The sequence below is a fragment of the Citrus sinensis genome, chromosome 1 (genome assembly GCF_022201045.2).
Source record: "Citrus sinensis cultivar Valencia sweet orange chromosome 1, DVS_A1.0, whole genome shotgun sequence".
Taxonomy (NCBI): domain Eukaryota; kingdom Viridiplantae; phylum Streptophyta; class Magnoliopsida; order Sapindales; family Rutaceae; genus Citrus; species Citrus sinensis.
The window spans coordinates 8532275-8549347 of NC_068556.1; the positions used below are offsets into that span (position 1 = coordinate 8532275).

The 17073-nt window shown below is 31.8% G+C and overlaps 1 pseudogene; it reads left to right on the forward strand.

The window, feature by feature from the left end:
- The first annotated feature begins 5744 nt into the window (after window positions 1–5744).
- Window positions 5745–8956, forward strand: LOC102610274 (inositol oxygenase 1-like; annotated as a pseudogene).
- Window positions 8957–17073: the final 8117 nt, after the last annotated feature.

The window sequence follows — 17073 nt, forward strand, 5'->3', positions numbered from 1 at the left end:
CTCCATGATATGCATTTCTTTTAACTAGACATCTAAGTTTCATGTGACCATTTTGATTGCAATAATGGCATACAATTGATCATTAATGGAGGTAGTTTAATAAAATAACTCTTATAATATTTGTGTTTCAAATTTGGCTTATAACCAATACCTCATTTGTCAAACACATATTTTTGTGAATTAAGCAAGTTATCTAACATCTTTTGTTTATTTGTAAATTTTAAGACAATCTTATTTAACTCATTGCTCTTCTTCTTAAGCACTTCATTTTCTTTCATTAATTCATCAACATGTGATTTCTTATGCTCATATGAAGTACTTTGTTTACATTTATATGATGCAATCCTATCATATAACATTTCATTATCTAATTCCAATTCTTTGATCTTTTCATTTAATGAAACATTGCATTTTTGCAGGGCATCTTTTTCATTTTTCAAGTTATCTACATGTGATTCTAGATGCTTGTGCGAAGTGCTACATTTCTCATTTGATAATGCAACTTTATCATGCAATGTTTTATTCTCTAGTTCTAGGCATATAATTTTTGCACTTAAAGATTCATTTTCATTTGTGAGCTCTACCATTTTCTTTTTAAGACATGCATTCTTTTTACCAATTTTCATCCACTCATCATGCAATTATTTAAACGCATCATGCAATTCATCATATGTAGGAAGATCGCTTACCTCATCAAGTTCATCATCCGATTCATCTCCAATTGCCATAAGTGCTAAATTCGACACTTCATGAGATTCCTCCTCATTTGTAGTCTCCTCATACATAACTTCAAGTTTTCTCCAAATTTCATAAGCATTAGAACAATTTGAAACTCTATGAAATTCCTTTTTATCTAAGGCACAAAATAAAGCATTCATAGCCTTGGAATTTAAAAACACATTTTTCTTATCGAACTCACTTAAGGCATTCTTCCTAGGAATGAATGAACCATTACAAACTATTTCCCAAATTTCATAGTCTAAGGCTTGTAAAAAGACTCTCATCCTAGTTTTCCAATAAGGATAGTCATTACCATCAAAGAATAGAGGTCTAGTGGTAGATTGGCCTTCCATGAAGGTTGAGCTAATTTGGGTTGCTATAGATCTTTAACTCTAGACGGTTAAGTCTACACAAGAGCACCTCACTCTGATACCAAATGAAATACTAATTAAGCAACCCAAGAGGGGGGGTGAATTGGGATATTAAAAATTAAGATAAGCAAACCACGCAACAATTCAATCTAATGCTTTAATGGAATCAAAAACAATAAATTCAATCAAGCACAATAATAAAAGAGTGAGGGAAGAGAAAACAAACACAAGAATTTTTTCGTGGTTCAGCAATCCCCGCCTACGTGCACACCTCCAAGCACACCGAGCTTGAGGATTTCACTATCCAAGCCTCCCAAGGCTTCAAACGCTTACAATTGACTTCCAAGGTGTCAATAGACCTTTACAACAAGAGATTATCCCTAATCTCTTAACCTAAGTGTATCCCAACACTTACAATCACTCAAAACAAATATTACAAATGTGTTTTTCCCTCACACAAAATATATGATTACAAATCTATGCTCAATGTGTAAATAAATGAATCAAGAATGAATTTAAAGCTCAATGAATGTTGTATTCTCGATTACAAGCTCAATAATAATGTTGTGATCCACTCTTGTTTGAATTTGATTGAGTTTACTTATAGTTGGAGCTGAAAACTAGCCGTTATTGACTTTCTGCTCACTATCGAATTGTCGTTAACTAGATGTCGGATCGTCGTTTGACTGGTCAATATGACCGTTGGGCTGAATTTTTAAATTGTCGGATCGCCGTTTTCAATATATCGGATCGCCGTTAGTGTCCAGAGGCTAATCTTCAATTCTGTTCTATGTCGGCGAGCCATTATCAAGATGGCGTATCACCGTTTTCTAAAGTGACTGCTACAGTGAACTATTTTTATAAAATTATGGTTTTGCCCCAAAACTTTATAAAATTATACTATGGCCCAAATAGTCATAAAACTTTACAAATAAGTCCATTTCCAGAGTTTTAAACTTTTTTTCAATTTAGACCATTAATTTAAAATAACTAATTTCATAAAATTATTTTTCCATTAAGTATAAAATATTTATATTATGAAAATAATGATTTATTTAAAATAATTTGAGCTTTTAAAAACTTAATCATTCTTAATCTTGTTTGTTATCATCAAAATCAACATTATGGATACATATATGCTAACAATTTAAAGATAAGATATGTAGTAAGGCTTTCTTTAAGCCAATAGAGAAATTTTTATTATTAGCAAAGAATTGTTACTAATTAGATTATGTAATAATTTATTAATTTATAAAAGCATATTCTTGAGTTGAATTGGTATATTATTTTAGTAGGATAAGTCAAAGATAAATTTCTCATTTCCTTAAAAGGAAAGCAGTAAGAAAAGCTAAAGTAAGATTCTTAGTCTTCTAAAAAAAATGGGAGCAAGAGAAGCTAAAAGTAAAGTTCTTGGTCTCATAAAAAAGAGAGCATAAAAGTTAAAGACAAATTCTAGTCTTTTAAGAAATGGTTTATTGTAGAATTACCCTAGAAACCTACTTAAAGTGCAAAAATGAGATTGGACTTGGCATTCAGAATTTATATGATAATTCCCAGATTCCCAATCCCTAGTACTAAGAAACCATGAATCTTTCCATGACCTGCCAAGTGATCTTTTTCGGATGATTAAAGAGGGAAGTTTAGACCAAGTGCATACATAATATCAACCCATAACAGTAACAAGAGCACCCTTGTTGAAGTTAGGAATGCTCATAAGTTGATAATGCCATTGGAATTGCTAGAATGTGGGACTAGAAAGGTCTTTTTATTTCTAAAGAATGTACAGGCCCATCATAACGCTTTAAATAGATGAGTTGAGTCGAGAAGGAGCATATTGGAAACAACTAATTAAGCATGTATCAAGAAAAAAATGAAAATGAAATCTAACACCACATGTAAAGAAATCTAAGTGTGCAGTAACAACTTCTGGAATAGGACAACTGGGCTATTTATTGTCTTTTGCTTTTGCAAGAGAAATGGAATTGGGTACACCATAGGAGACATGGAGAGATTCAAGTGACATCTCATCCATGTAATTATCTACTTCATTAATGCTCCAATTAGAGTTAGAATAAAAGTGTGTAGGATGAAAGGTAGCAGGAGTAAAATCTTCAACAGACAGTGCCCGATTACTCATGCTAGGATGGTAATCATCATCTTCAACAGAGTATTCACAAATGGTTGGGCCAGAATAGTCCTTAAAGTCTGAAGACATTACTTGTGTATCAATTGAATATTTCAAGGAAAAAATAGTAAATAAACACTCAATAAAGAGAAATAAAGAGAAGTTGGCTAAATTCAGGAAGGTGAAGGAATGAGTTTGTATATAATTAAGAGAAGTCCAAATGATGGCAAGTATGTAAAGGAAAAGAAATAAACAAATAAAAAATTTTAGCTCTTTTCAATTCCCGTAAATCAACTTCAAAGAGCTAGGGGCGGTGTTTATAACTAGGAATGTGGAAGAATAAAAGTTGAAAATAAGATTTTATTTAAATAAGTTCATCTACTAGAGAGCTCAGCAGCTGGAAACTTAAATAAGTTAAATAAGCAGCACCATTTTAGGATATAAGTTTAATTAAAAAAGTTAGCCAGTAGTTGAGATCCTATTGTTGGAAGCCTTATTTTGGCCCAGTAAAGTTTTATTCACAGTTATTAAAATACGAAGAAACTAGAAACTCAATTAAAGCTTGAGAAAGAAATAAGTGTTAGAGATATATGTTGACTCCATATAACATTGCTAATTAGGGTGTTCGCAGGTCGAATTTTATAAATTGGACACCAATCCATATCTGATCGACAAATTTTACAGATTATAAATTTTCAATCTAATCCAATTCATGGATTGGTGAAATTAACTTCATATCTAATCCATATGTTTACGGGTCGGATGCAGATTTGACCCAACGCATATTCAATCCATCATTTTACAGATTAGTTTGTAAGTTAAAAATTTTTATTTTTGTCAAATCCACGGACTAATTAAATAAAAAATATAATATAGAAATAATTTTACTACTGATCAAATCCAAAATTGAATAAAATTTAGATAATTAATTGTTTAAATAAAATCATAATAATACATTCAAAGTTTCAAAATATAAAAATAGAAAATAAAAAAATCTCATTTGTTTAGATTAATATATAAAAAGGGCAATTATCCACCGACCACCTATTTTTTCGTACTTTTTCAAAAATACACAATTCTTAATTTTTTTTGTTGAACTCCACTCGAAATTATATTATTTTGCACATGTCCACTTCCATCTTCAAACTGTTAAGAGAACTAATAGAATATTGTATAAATGACTTTTTTACTCCTAAATGTAAAAAAGCAATTATCTATCGACCACTTTTTTTTCGTATTTTTTGAAAAATATGCAATTCTTAATTATTATTTTTACTGAACTCCACTTAAAGTTATATTGTTTTGCACCTGTCCACTTATGTCTTCAAACAATGTCGTTGTGAAATGACAATTTTACCTTATGATGTCAGAAAAGTTCTAACAGTGTTATAATAGGAGTGGACCAGTGAAAAAAATATTAACTTCAAGTGGAGAGCTACAAAAAAAAAAAAATAATTTGTGTATTTTTGAAAAAGCTAGAAAAAACAGTAGTCGGTGGATAATTACCCATATAAAAATTAACTATTTAGGAAGCTATATTTATTTACTTGATTATTTTTTATTTTTTATTACTATGGATAAGATATAATGTAGTGTTAACGTAACTATATTTTAACTTACTATTAGTATGTAATAATGTCATATTTACAAGTTTAATTTTTTTAATTAAATAATTTTTTTTTACAAATTTATGGATTTTTGTGGATTTATAGAAGTAAATTCATATTCAATTCATTGTCTGCGGATTTTTAGATTTTCAACCAAATCCAATCCACTAATCCACAAATCATATTTTTAATGGATTGGAATTTTACATATCAAACAGATTGAGCGAATCGGATTAGATTCTGAACACCCTATTGCTAATCTTAATGCAGTGGGCTTAAGAATAATAAATTTGAAACAATTTGTATTTATCTATAAACCTTACCTTTGTGTTATTCAACAATCAACAGAGAAGGGGCTGCAATGCTAATAAGAAAACACAACCACTGCAATGTTAATAAGAAAACACATCCACGACGTTGAACAACTTTTCCACTAAATCTAATGGTTTGATTACAAAAATAAAGCTGGACACTGAACTAGAATTTTTTTTTTTTTTTAAAGATTACAATCAAATTAACGCTCGAAATGTATTAGAGTAAGTGGTTTAATGATCAATATTTATGGCATCAAATCTAGAGAGTTAGCAAACTAATCCTAGTGATCACATATAGTTAAAAAAAAATTTTAAAAAAAACTGAGCATACATATTTTAAACATCAGTAATTAATTGCTGACAAGTTGATAACAGCACTTGATTCGACCATTATGTAATGTGAGGAAATTGTCCATTTTGGGTCAAATATTGATGTGCCACTTCCCATATCATGGAAACAATTAATCAACGAAAATATTTGCTGACTTATTTGTGGCAATGCATGTATAATTTCTCATATACAATCTTTTCTTAATTCTGGCAGCAACCGAAAATTGTAGCAGTGAAAATGGAAAAGTGATATTATGTAAATAAAAATGAACATAGAATGCTTCAAACAGGAGTGCCAGGCGTTACTGGCAGAAGCTTGCGTTTGCAACGTGCCGGAAGGTTTACAGGTTTTATTACACCTTACAGTTCGTGTATGAACACGTACGCTCTGAGTAGATGCTTATAGCTTTGCATAACAACAAATACCTGATGTGTTATTTCCACCCATTCTTTGAAATGAACATGGATAAGACCATTTTAATTGTCATCATCCCCTCCATTGCTATTTTATTTTTGAATTGCTTGTATGCCCTTGTAGGTTCCTAAAACTACAGGACTGCCGTCATTAATAACTCGCGCATTTATTGAAATCTTAGAAAGGCCGCTCATTATCACTAGAGTTAGGACTTAATTTCAAGTAAATAAAACACTTCATAACACATTTTCAAACTATTATTCCACAGTTGTTGAGAATAATTTCTAACTTATACACTAGACTAATAATATAAATTTGAGGTAATTATTAACTCTTGAGTAAGCTTTAAATATGAGGTAGACTCATAAACTTCTATGGCACATATAAGCTAATTAAAATAATAAAACTCATCGTAAACCACCATCAAAGGTCACCAGCGCCATAAAATTTGATGGACTTTTACCTACCATACTAGTGGCCTTTATGTAATTTCATGAGAAGAGTATACCCTAATGTCAATGAGTCTTAAAGCCCGCGGATTTTAGACTATAAAAAGGAGCCCTAAATACCAACAAAGTATTGGCTCCACTAGCAATGGAGTTCCCTTAAATGGCTTGACTGGGTTTGCTCTCAAGTTCGAGTCGCAGGAAAATCGCCTTTGTTGGGAGAATCTGTGCCTCTCGGCTCGAGCGGGGACTTCTAATCTGGGTTGTGGTACGGACTTAAAGATGTCTCCCACAGTTGGGGCCCTCCCCAAGATACCTAGTGGTCAAAAAAAAAAAAAAAAAGGAGCCTTAATTGTGTTGAGCTCACCAGTACAGTACCTCTTCTTCTCTTAATATCTTCTTTCTCTAGCCCTTCCTTTTTCTTTTCCCCTTCACTGTCACCATGACAGTGATAGTTCTTGTTACATTGTTCATTTTTTGTTGTCCAAGTCATCTTACTACTATAAAAAATAAAAACATTTACTTGCTTGTTGAATAATATTTTGTATTATTATTTTACTTGCAACATTGTGTTACATGTATGTTCATATTTGACGTTATGCATAATGTTCAGAATGTCGTTTCGATGACTCTTAATCCTTTATCTGCCATTGCTGTGACCAGAACGGAACGAGAGCTCCAATGCCGAAAATGAGACTGCTGTGGACGGCGAGCTTGATGTCCCTAGGAGCAATGCTTTTGGCCACGATTTTAGGTAAAGTGATTTCATTTATCATTGTACCAAGAAACTCTTATTCGGTGTTGTTGATACCTTCACCACTACGTATATCATATTCCATTAACCTCTGCACATTTACAGGGACTTCGAGAAAGAGAGTATGCGAAATGCAATCGTTCAGGAATGCTACAGAAAGAATCACATCTACCAAACCTGTGAATTTGTAAAATTTTCTTCCTTATATATGGATAGAATTTAACTTTTTTATATTTTAAAATTATTATCCAGCAATCAATACGTGAATTTTTACTCAAAAGAAATTGGGATCACACAAGAAGATCTTAATCCACAAATCAGATTCTGTGTTCCATTGTTTCTGTCAGCACTCTCTCAATCTTCAATCTTTATATCATTTTTCTTTTTTTTGTGCAGTATTTTACGTGGCAGTTGATAATATATATATATGAGGAACGTGTAATTAATTAATGTAATGTAATTTCAATTTAATTGACAGGCAAATAAGAAGAAAGAGGAATATGGGAAACTGAACAAGGCAGAAATGAGCATATGGGAATGCTGTGAGCTCCTGAAAGACTATGTGGACGAGAGTGACCCGGATCTGGATGAGCCCCAGATCGATCATCTGCTGCAGACTGCTGAGGCCATCAGAAGGGATCATCCTCATGAACATTGGCTCCATCTCACGGCACTCATCCACGGTGATAAATAAATTCACACTGCATTTGCATTTGCATATGTGCCATGTGTTTATAATATTTAATTAATTAATTTCGGAAATTTGACATGTGCCCACGTGGCAGATCTAGGAAAAGTCCTGCTACACCCTGCCTTCGGTGAGGAGACTCAGTGGTGTGTTGTCGGTAGGTTTCACTCATCCGGTACTTCATCCTACCTTTTTGGCATGTAATTATAACTGGAAGAATACTAGAGAGATATAGCAGCATTGTTACTGTCAGCACTCTTATAAAAAAATTTCAATCTGAATATCATTGCCTTTATAACCATATGCAAATTTCTCAGGTGACACGTTCCCTCTCGGCTGTGCTTTCGATAACAACATTGTGCATCACCAGGTCATTAAATAATTATTTACCACAAATTATATGAAACCCAAATGGAAATTTAACATAATAGTCATAGTTATGAGAAATTAATTAATATTTATGAAAATTATAACTTATAATTTGCATGCAGTTTTTCAAGGAAAATCCGGACTCTCGGAACCCAGCATTCAACACCAAGCTAGGAATATACTCGGAGAACATTGGACTTGATAACATCACCATGTCATGGGGCCACGATGAATACATGTGCCTGGTATAATATTATCATTTTTTTTTTAAATTCCATCTTCCCATTTTCTCATTAACACTCAATTTATTGACCTATACCCATAAAAGGTGGCAAAGGGCAATAACACAACCCTGCCCCCGGCTGGTCTCTTCATCATCAGGTTCCATTCCTTCTATGGTGAATCCCATTCGTTTAATTCTAAATATTAATTAAGTTCTTGAAAATTAATTAATTAATATTAAGATTAATGACCGTCCTTATATATAACAGCAATGCACCGCCATGGAGCTTATACTTTCCTGATGAACGATGAGGACAAGGAGATGCTCAAGTGGCTCCAAGTTTTCAAGTATAGTCTTCTTATCAAATATTTTACACATTGCACAGAGACATTAAATAAATAGTTGTTTCATTTAACAATATGTATGATATGATAGCAAGTGAAATTTGAGCTACGTGTTGTATATTGTTGTTGATCTGGGGCAGCAAATATGACCTCTACAGCAAGAGCAAGGTTAAGATCAATATTTTTTATTTTTTTCCGATTCATTTTCATATTCCCTTTGCAGTACTTCCCAGAAAAGCTTAAGTGGTGAAAGCAGCAAGCTTTTATCTACACCTAGCATATATAACCAGTTGTGCTCTCTGTTTAGGCTATAAAGCCTGTATTTGCCAGGTGAAATAAAATCCAGGCACCGCCTCATTGTACATTCTGTTAATGCTTATCTTTTTTATTTTGCACAACTAACTTCTCCAACATATATAATGAAAAGTGCTAAAGAGATGAAGAGGGCTAATAGAAATAAAGTAAAATCGGCCAGTTTACCTTATTCTTCAATAAAATAAATAAATTATTCCTGATTTTACCTTGTTTCTGTGTACATTCTGTTAAATTGTTTTTGCTCATACGGATATATGGCTCCTGAGCGCAATCCTGAACTTTCAATTTCACAGTCAATATGTAGCCGCAGAATAGTATTGATTATACAATACCGCACTCATTTCAAATTTACTTTTTGTCTTATAATATTTGGGCCTAGAAAAAGCCCATATAAAATGGCTGAGCCTGAGGTCTGGTCTCTCTTACATCTCACCCACTCTCAATCAGCTGTCACTGGAAAATATAAACCTGTTCATATAATTAATTACTATTCCAAGTTGCTCGGCGGAATCAATACTTGTCTCAAGTTAAGAAAAGATTTAAAGCTAAAAAAAAAAGTTTATATTTGTTTTTCTACCAATTGGTTAAGCAAAAGGTAATCATTGCGCTAAGGAACTCACATCATCTTTTACAGGCTTAATCTTTACGAAGAAGGCACCTTTAGAAAACTTTTAGTCAAAAACTATGGCTTCCAAATCAATTTATTGCTTTTGAATAAATATAAACTACCTGTTTATCCATAAACATTAAACATGGAAAACAATCTTACCTAAAAATCTTTTTTTTTTTTCTCCTTTAATAACTCGTGCGTTACAGCTTGGAGATGACACTCATTTGAACTCACTTCAAACTTTAAATTATGAGTAATGACTTGATTCTGCTACTTGTATTAAAAGAAACTATAAAAATATGGGAATGACAGAATTATCAATAATTTTAATAGTTCTATTACTATTTCATATTATATACATCGTGCTTAGACCCGACAGCTTCAACTAAAATGCCAACTTTTATTTGCTTTTCAAGTTCATATATCATATTTTATTTCACTAGAAAATGACTTCTAATTTTTCTGTCTCTATCACTCTTTACAGTAATTTAATATTCACCAAGTAGTAACCTCGGATAAATTACTATTAAGGGCCAGAATTCCCTCCCGAAAATGCTGAAAATTTTGTTCTTATAAGTCGACAGCTTTGTAAAATAAATGAAGTCATTGTTAAATATGTATCCATCAAACATAAACATATCTTCCTCCCACAGTAAATTATATAATTAAAAACAGCCAAACCTAGAACATAGATAATTCCTAACCTTCTGTAGTGTAAGAAAAATTAATACCCTATTCAATTGACTAGGACATTTATCGGTGGCAGACCTCCTCTGTATCAATATCACTTGCTTTGGTCAATTCAATTTCACGTATTTCTTGTCGAAAAGCTAGATGGGACTTTTAGCAAACAGATTTTAGCAAAATAATTTTTAAATGACAGAGGATTCATCTGAATAAAGAGAGGATTAGATTAACCAACAACAAGAAATATAGACTCTAATATACTATTTTATTTTGTAGCACATTGAAAATTTTTATTTTTAATATTTTAATTTGGTCCTCACATTTCAAATCAAGTAGCATGTTTTTATTTTTTTTAATTTCTTTCAAAAGAAAGCAAAATTTTCAATAATCTAATTTAGCGAATAATAACATGATTTCTGTTGGAAATGATTCCAATCATGAAACTGGTTCAATGCACTCCATGGACAGTGGCCAGCCTTATGGAGCGCGTTGAATTCCAACATGACTAGATCTTTGCATTTGTCTTGAATCTCTTAAACAATCCAAAAGATTTTTGTTCTGCTTTTGTTAGTAAAGTGACAAAGAGCGAATGCAATCTGAAAATTTATTTTAATTACTCTATCTATCAAAGTTTTGTCTCATAAGGAGATGATGATTTGGGTTGTTTTTGATTTTTCTTAATACAAAAAATACTTCGAAATAGTTTAAGAGTAAACTGTGTTCGTTTAGGGTACATTCATCAGTGCTATACTTCAGTTTAATTTTAAAAACACAATTACGAGTGTTTTCAAAATGACATTGTAAATCTTATATTTAGAGGCATCTGTGAAAAGAAATAATACAGTAGTACATCAATAATAAGTTCAATGGTTTTTGTCAATCCCGAATTAGAGCCAAACGTAATAAATTAATAATTTGACAAATTTATGAGAATATAAATTTTTTAAAATCCAATTACCCTATAAGACCCATTTTCTATATAAATTAATAATTACGTAAAATTGAAACTAAATCCACACGATATGTCATGTGGCTTTTGTAAATATGTTCTCAGTATTGTTTGTTACTTCTTAAAAGTGATTTGGAATTGGATCTCATCTCGAACTCTTTTGATAATTGTGAAATTCTAGTTTGCATTATCGTTTTGCAACAAATGTGAGATAAACACCAAATGTCACCTCTAATATAGAAAGATAAAAACTCTTCAATAATTTAACTACTACAACTATAAGACAAATAACCACTTTTCAAGTAAAATATATTAAATACTAAATCAAGATAAATAAATATTATAAAAGTGACCACATTTTTTAAAAATAAATAATTTCTTCATAAATTAATAATTTATTAATCTATCGATATATTAACATTCACTAAATAATAGATTTTTCATAGTCCCAATACTACTAATTTATAAGGTTTTATTGTATTTCTTAAATCACACCATTAAGTACACCAAAGAATCAACGGCATCTATGAATACTAGGAAGATAGTCAATTCCCCCCTAATAAAATTAATATCTAACATTTACCCCATACTATTTTCATAATATCTAACAACCCCCTAAGAGTAAAAAATTTAAAAGAAAAGACATATAAATAGGTCATTTACTTGATATTTGCTCTTAAAAATATAAAACAAACATTTATTATAAGAAAACAGTTTAAAAAATGCACTATTGCAATCTATGTGAAAAACAAATAGGTATTTAAGGTTCAAATAGATTTTTCAAATTTGTTATTTATTATTTTTATTAATATCATTTTAGTCTATAAATATTAAAAAATATTAGTACAAATAAAAAAAAGAATACTGAATAGATTAGAATAAATAAAATAAAATTAAAATTTTTCTTATTTTTAATAGTTAATATTTTCTAATTTTAATTTCAATTGATTTGATTTAGCTAATGTATATGAAATATGAATAAAAATATATTTAGAAATAAGAATAATACTGTAAAATTATAATGTTAGGAAAGTTATCGGATATTATAAAACTAGTAAGAGTAAGTGGAAGATATTAATTTTAGTAGGGAGAAAATGATATTCTCCCGAATATTATTGTTGATAAAAAAAATCTATTTATAAAATATAACCGTCAATTTAGTTAAAACTATTTTATTTGGTCTTTATTTATTAAATTGAAGGGATGATCTTTGGGAATTTTTTTTAATAAGTTGTTTTTTTTCAATAATTTAGAGAATATCTTAAAAAGTATAATTTGATGAGGAATAAACCGAAATTAACCCTTTTATTAAATGTCAAGTCTTGTATAAGTGCACAAATGGCAAGGCCATGTCTCCGTTCATTAGCAAACAAATATAATGCGGTAACTACAGAATCACCAAGTAAGAAGAGGACAATAGAGCTTAATTTGATGAGGACGTGTTGGGAAATACCGGGAAGATGATAAATTGGTGAATGGGACCGAGAGTCTTGGACTACATTAATTGATACGGAAATGCGATTTTAATGGGCGTCCACGTATAGGACTGTTCATATTCATAATACAAACAAAATGGCCTTGCACAAAATTTTTTTATGAGACCTCCTGCTTCGACACTTAAGGAAATATGAAAAAAAAAACTCATAATTTAATTAATTTTAAACTATATCTTAAATATCAACAGTGAAGAAAGTAATAGGAAATTTAAAAAATAAAAATAGTGTAAAAGATATCTTTTTTTATTTTCTTTGAAACTATTATTTCAAGAAATTATTTTTTTACTTAAAAATAAATTGATAAATATAATAATTTTCTTTTTAAAGAAGAATGTAAGAAATTTTATAATGTTAAATAATTAGATTTGTTTTTAAGCATATAGTTAAAGAATTTAATATTTTTCTTGAAAATTTTAATAATGATTTAGCAGTTATACAATATCATTAATTTTATGATAATTATTAATTAAAGAAATGTCTAAAAAAATAGATTTTCATAATATAAGTATCCGAAAAAATCTATTAATTTGAATATATTAAAAAAAATTCTTAAAAAATAATTTTTTTACTATATGAGATTTAAAAAACCAAAATAACGTTTTAAACGACCGTTTAATTCAACTATACTTAAAGCCGGCCCTAACAAAACCATTATCATCCAATGTACGATTTAAGCAAATTAACACAAGCTACATGTGAACAACGAAGGACCAAATTAAAGTCGGATAAGATAGAATCTGAAATTGAGATCTTTCTTTGTAATAATAACTGGATTGACATTTCCAATCAAGAGGTCGGCCCACCACCCCAAATTTTTTTTATATTATATTATTTGAGGGTTAAAGAAAATATCATAGCTACTGTAAAAGACATGCGGCTGAAATTTCGTTGAGGCCCCGCACCTGATATCAAAATATTGTATAATTTTGTGTTCCCTTCTCTACATTTCATGATCTCAGATACTTTGTTTGATTTTGCATCACGCTTTTGGTCTTAGCTTAAAAAAGTCGCCGTCACTTCGTTTTTACTTTCACTTTTAATTATAGTTAAATGGCAAAAAGCCCCTATGTAATTGATTATACACTTTTATAGTGACCACTCGAGTGTTATTTTTAACTGCTACACTAGTAGTTTCATCTCCCCACTGGTTGATCTATTGTAAAGATAATTAGAAAATATAGAAGTGTATTATCAATTACGCTTTTACGGACCAATAACACTTAAACAGTTTCCTTTAAGAACAAATCTGTTAATAAAATACAATACACGGCAATTCAAATTTCTCCCCTTATTATAAGAAAAAGATTTTTGGTATCCCAACGAGTGACTTTCATAACTATTTTAACAAGAGTAATGATACAGCCACAAACTCTTGTACAAACTTATTTTGTACAAACTGACGTGGCATTAATTCATTGGTTGAATGAAAATATAAATTAATAAAAACAAATCATGTGGGCCAAGTAATATTTAATTCAATCAATCTTATCAAGCCACATCAGTTTGTACAAAATAAGTTTGTACAAGAGTTTGTGACTGTTTCATTACTCTTTTAACAATATAGGAATTAAATCAAAAGGATAATTATTTACCGATCACCTATTTTTTCAATTTTTTTTAAAAATATACATATCTTCTTTTTTTTGGCTGATTTCCAGTTGAAATTATAAAATATATCATTTTTCTACTGCCGTCTAAACTCCGTGAGAGAAGTTAACAAAATATTAATAAAATAATTATTTTATTCCCTTAATATAAAATTACTATTTCACCCTAACTAAATAAAAGAAAATAAATTACTTCAATTTTTCTTTATAATTTAGACATTAGATAATAAGTTAAACAAAATAATTTAGAGTATTTTTGCCTTTTTTTTCCTCTTTCTATTGCATTTAAACGACGTTGATCTTTTTTTTTTTTTTTTGAAAAGAAACTTCCATTAAACCGAAGAAAAAAATAAATACAGCAATTGTGAAGGGTAAGAACCCATCCAAACAACATTTTCACATTTCTCTAATGCTAACTTAGCTAGAGAATGGGCAATGGCATTACAAGATCTATGAGTATAATTAATGCTAACTAGATCAAATGTCCTCATTAAGTTTTGAATCTCCGAAATTATCCAAAAGATCTCAGAATTGCCGCCTTGCTTGTTGTTTACTAAATTGACTACGCTTTGAGCGTCTGATTCAACAATTAAAGCCTTTGTACTTGCATTCCTAGCAATCTGTAAACCCCATTCCAAGGCTTCTGCTTCAGCAAAGGAAACATCTCCATGAAATTTCGAAATCTTAATTGCAGCTGCTATAACATTCCCCCGATCATCTCGGATTATAGCTCCCAGCCCTGCAAGGTGCTTTTCTGAGCTTGTAGCAGCATCCACATTGACTTTAACAAAGCCACTTTGGGGGGGATTCCAAACCTGCTGAGCTTGCACCTGCTGACTTTCCATTCGAGCTTGCTCTGGTTTTTGAATTCTTTTGTAAGCCTCCATTACTGCTTCAGCTTTAGCAACCAGAGCCTGGGGGTTCTCTCTTTTTCCTTTAAAAAGCATCTCATTTCTTGCATTCCACACCATCCAACAGATCATAACCGTTAATTCTAAATCGGCTTTGTTTCTTCTTCTGCACATTTCATGCAGCAAACTCAAAAAATCTTGCCCAGCAGTTTGCATGATGTCATTCTCTAATAGAGTGAGTTTCCAGATTTTCCTTGCAGCTTTACACTCTACCAATGCATGAAAAACATTCTCCACTCCAAGCTTGCGTACTTGGCAGGTAGGCTCTTGGATGATTTTTCTCTTCCACAAATTTTCAGCAGAGGGGAGAATATTCTTGGCTGCCCTCCAAGCAAAAATTCTGATTTTCTCAGGTAAAGCAAGAGTCCATATGATATTCCATTGGTTTTTTCCTGACATTGAACTTGAAGGCATGGCTGGAAATTTAAGACTAAGGGCTGTTTGATAGCCACTCTTGACCGAGTAGAGACCTTTCTTGTCATAATGCCATATGATTGTATCTTCTTTTGGGCTTCTCGGCAAAGGGATTTCAACAATTTTATCAGCATCCATTCTATTGAAATGCATGTATATTAGGCTCTCATCCCACTGGTTTTCTTCATTTATCAACTCAGCAACCAATGTATCTTCTGGCAAAGATGGCCTAACAATTGGCTTAAAAGTTGACGGCTTCGGGATCCAGTTATCTTTGTGAATTTGGATTTTTTGGCCATCTCCAATCCTCCATCTAGCACCAGAACCGAGAATCTGCCTTCCCCAAAGGATGCTTCTCCAAACATATGATGGTGTGGACCCGAGCTTAGCCTTCATGAAATCTTTATTTTGGAAATACCTAGCTTGTAGAACCTTTGCCACTAGTGAATCCGGGAATTGTAAAATCCTCCACCCTTGCTTAGCCACTAGAGCTTGGTTAAAACTTGAAAAGTCTCGGAAGCTCATCCTTCCTTTACATTTGGCCTGACTCAGCTTCTCCCACTTCGACCAGTGGATGCTTCTTTTGTCGCTCTTTGATCCCCACCAAAAATTAGCCACAGTTTTTTGGATATCATTGCAAACACCCATTGGGATCTTGAATACACTCATGGCATAAGCTGGAATGGCTTGCGCTGCAGCTTTGATTAAAATTTCTTTGCCCCCACATGAGAAGAATTTGTGCTGCCAGCTGGATATTTTGTTGAAGACTTTCACTTGATGTCATTAAAGAAGTTGCTCCTTTTTCTTCCTATCATAGCTGGTAGTCCTAGAGACTTCTCGTGCCTTGAGACAATGTTGAGCTGAAAAATCTGTCCAATTGCAGTGGCTCGATCATGCTGGACATTGCCACTCAAGAACAAAGATGATTTCTCATAGTTAAAAATTTGCCCGGAAGCTGCAGAGTAGCAATCAAGAAGCTTTTTCAGGTTCCCGCAATCAGCCATTGAAGCTCGGCTGAATATAAGACTATCATCAGCGAACAAAAGATGGGAAATGTTCAACTCCTTTCCAAAAGACAGCCCATGGATGAGTTTCTGTTGTTCGGCCTGCAGTAACAAAGAAGAAAATGCCTCTGCACAAGTAATAAACAAGTAAGGGGACAGGGGGCACCCTTGCCGTAAGCCTCTCTGGGGCTTTATTAAGCCTCTGACCGAGCCATTTATAATCAAAGAGAAAGAAACAGAGCTTATACACTTCATGACCAAGCTAATCCAGTTTTGAGAAAACCCCATACATTTCATAGTTTGTTCAATAAAGCTCCATTCCAATCTGTCGTAAGCTTTACTAACATCAAGTTTCAAGGCCACTAACCCATTTT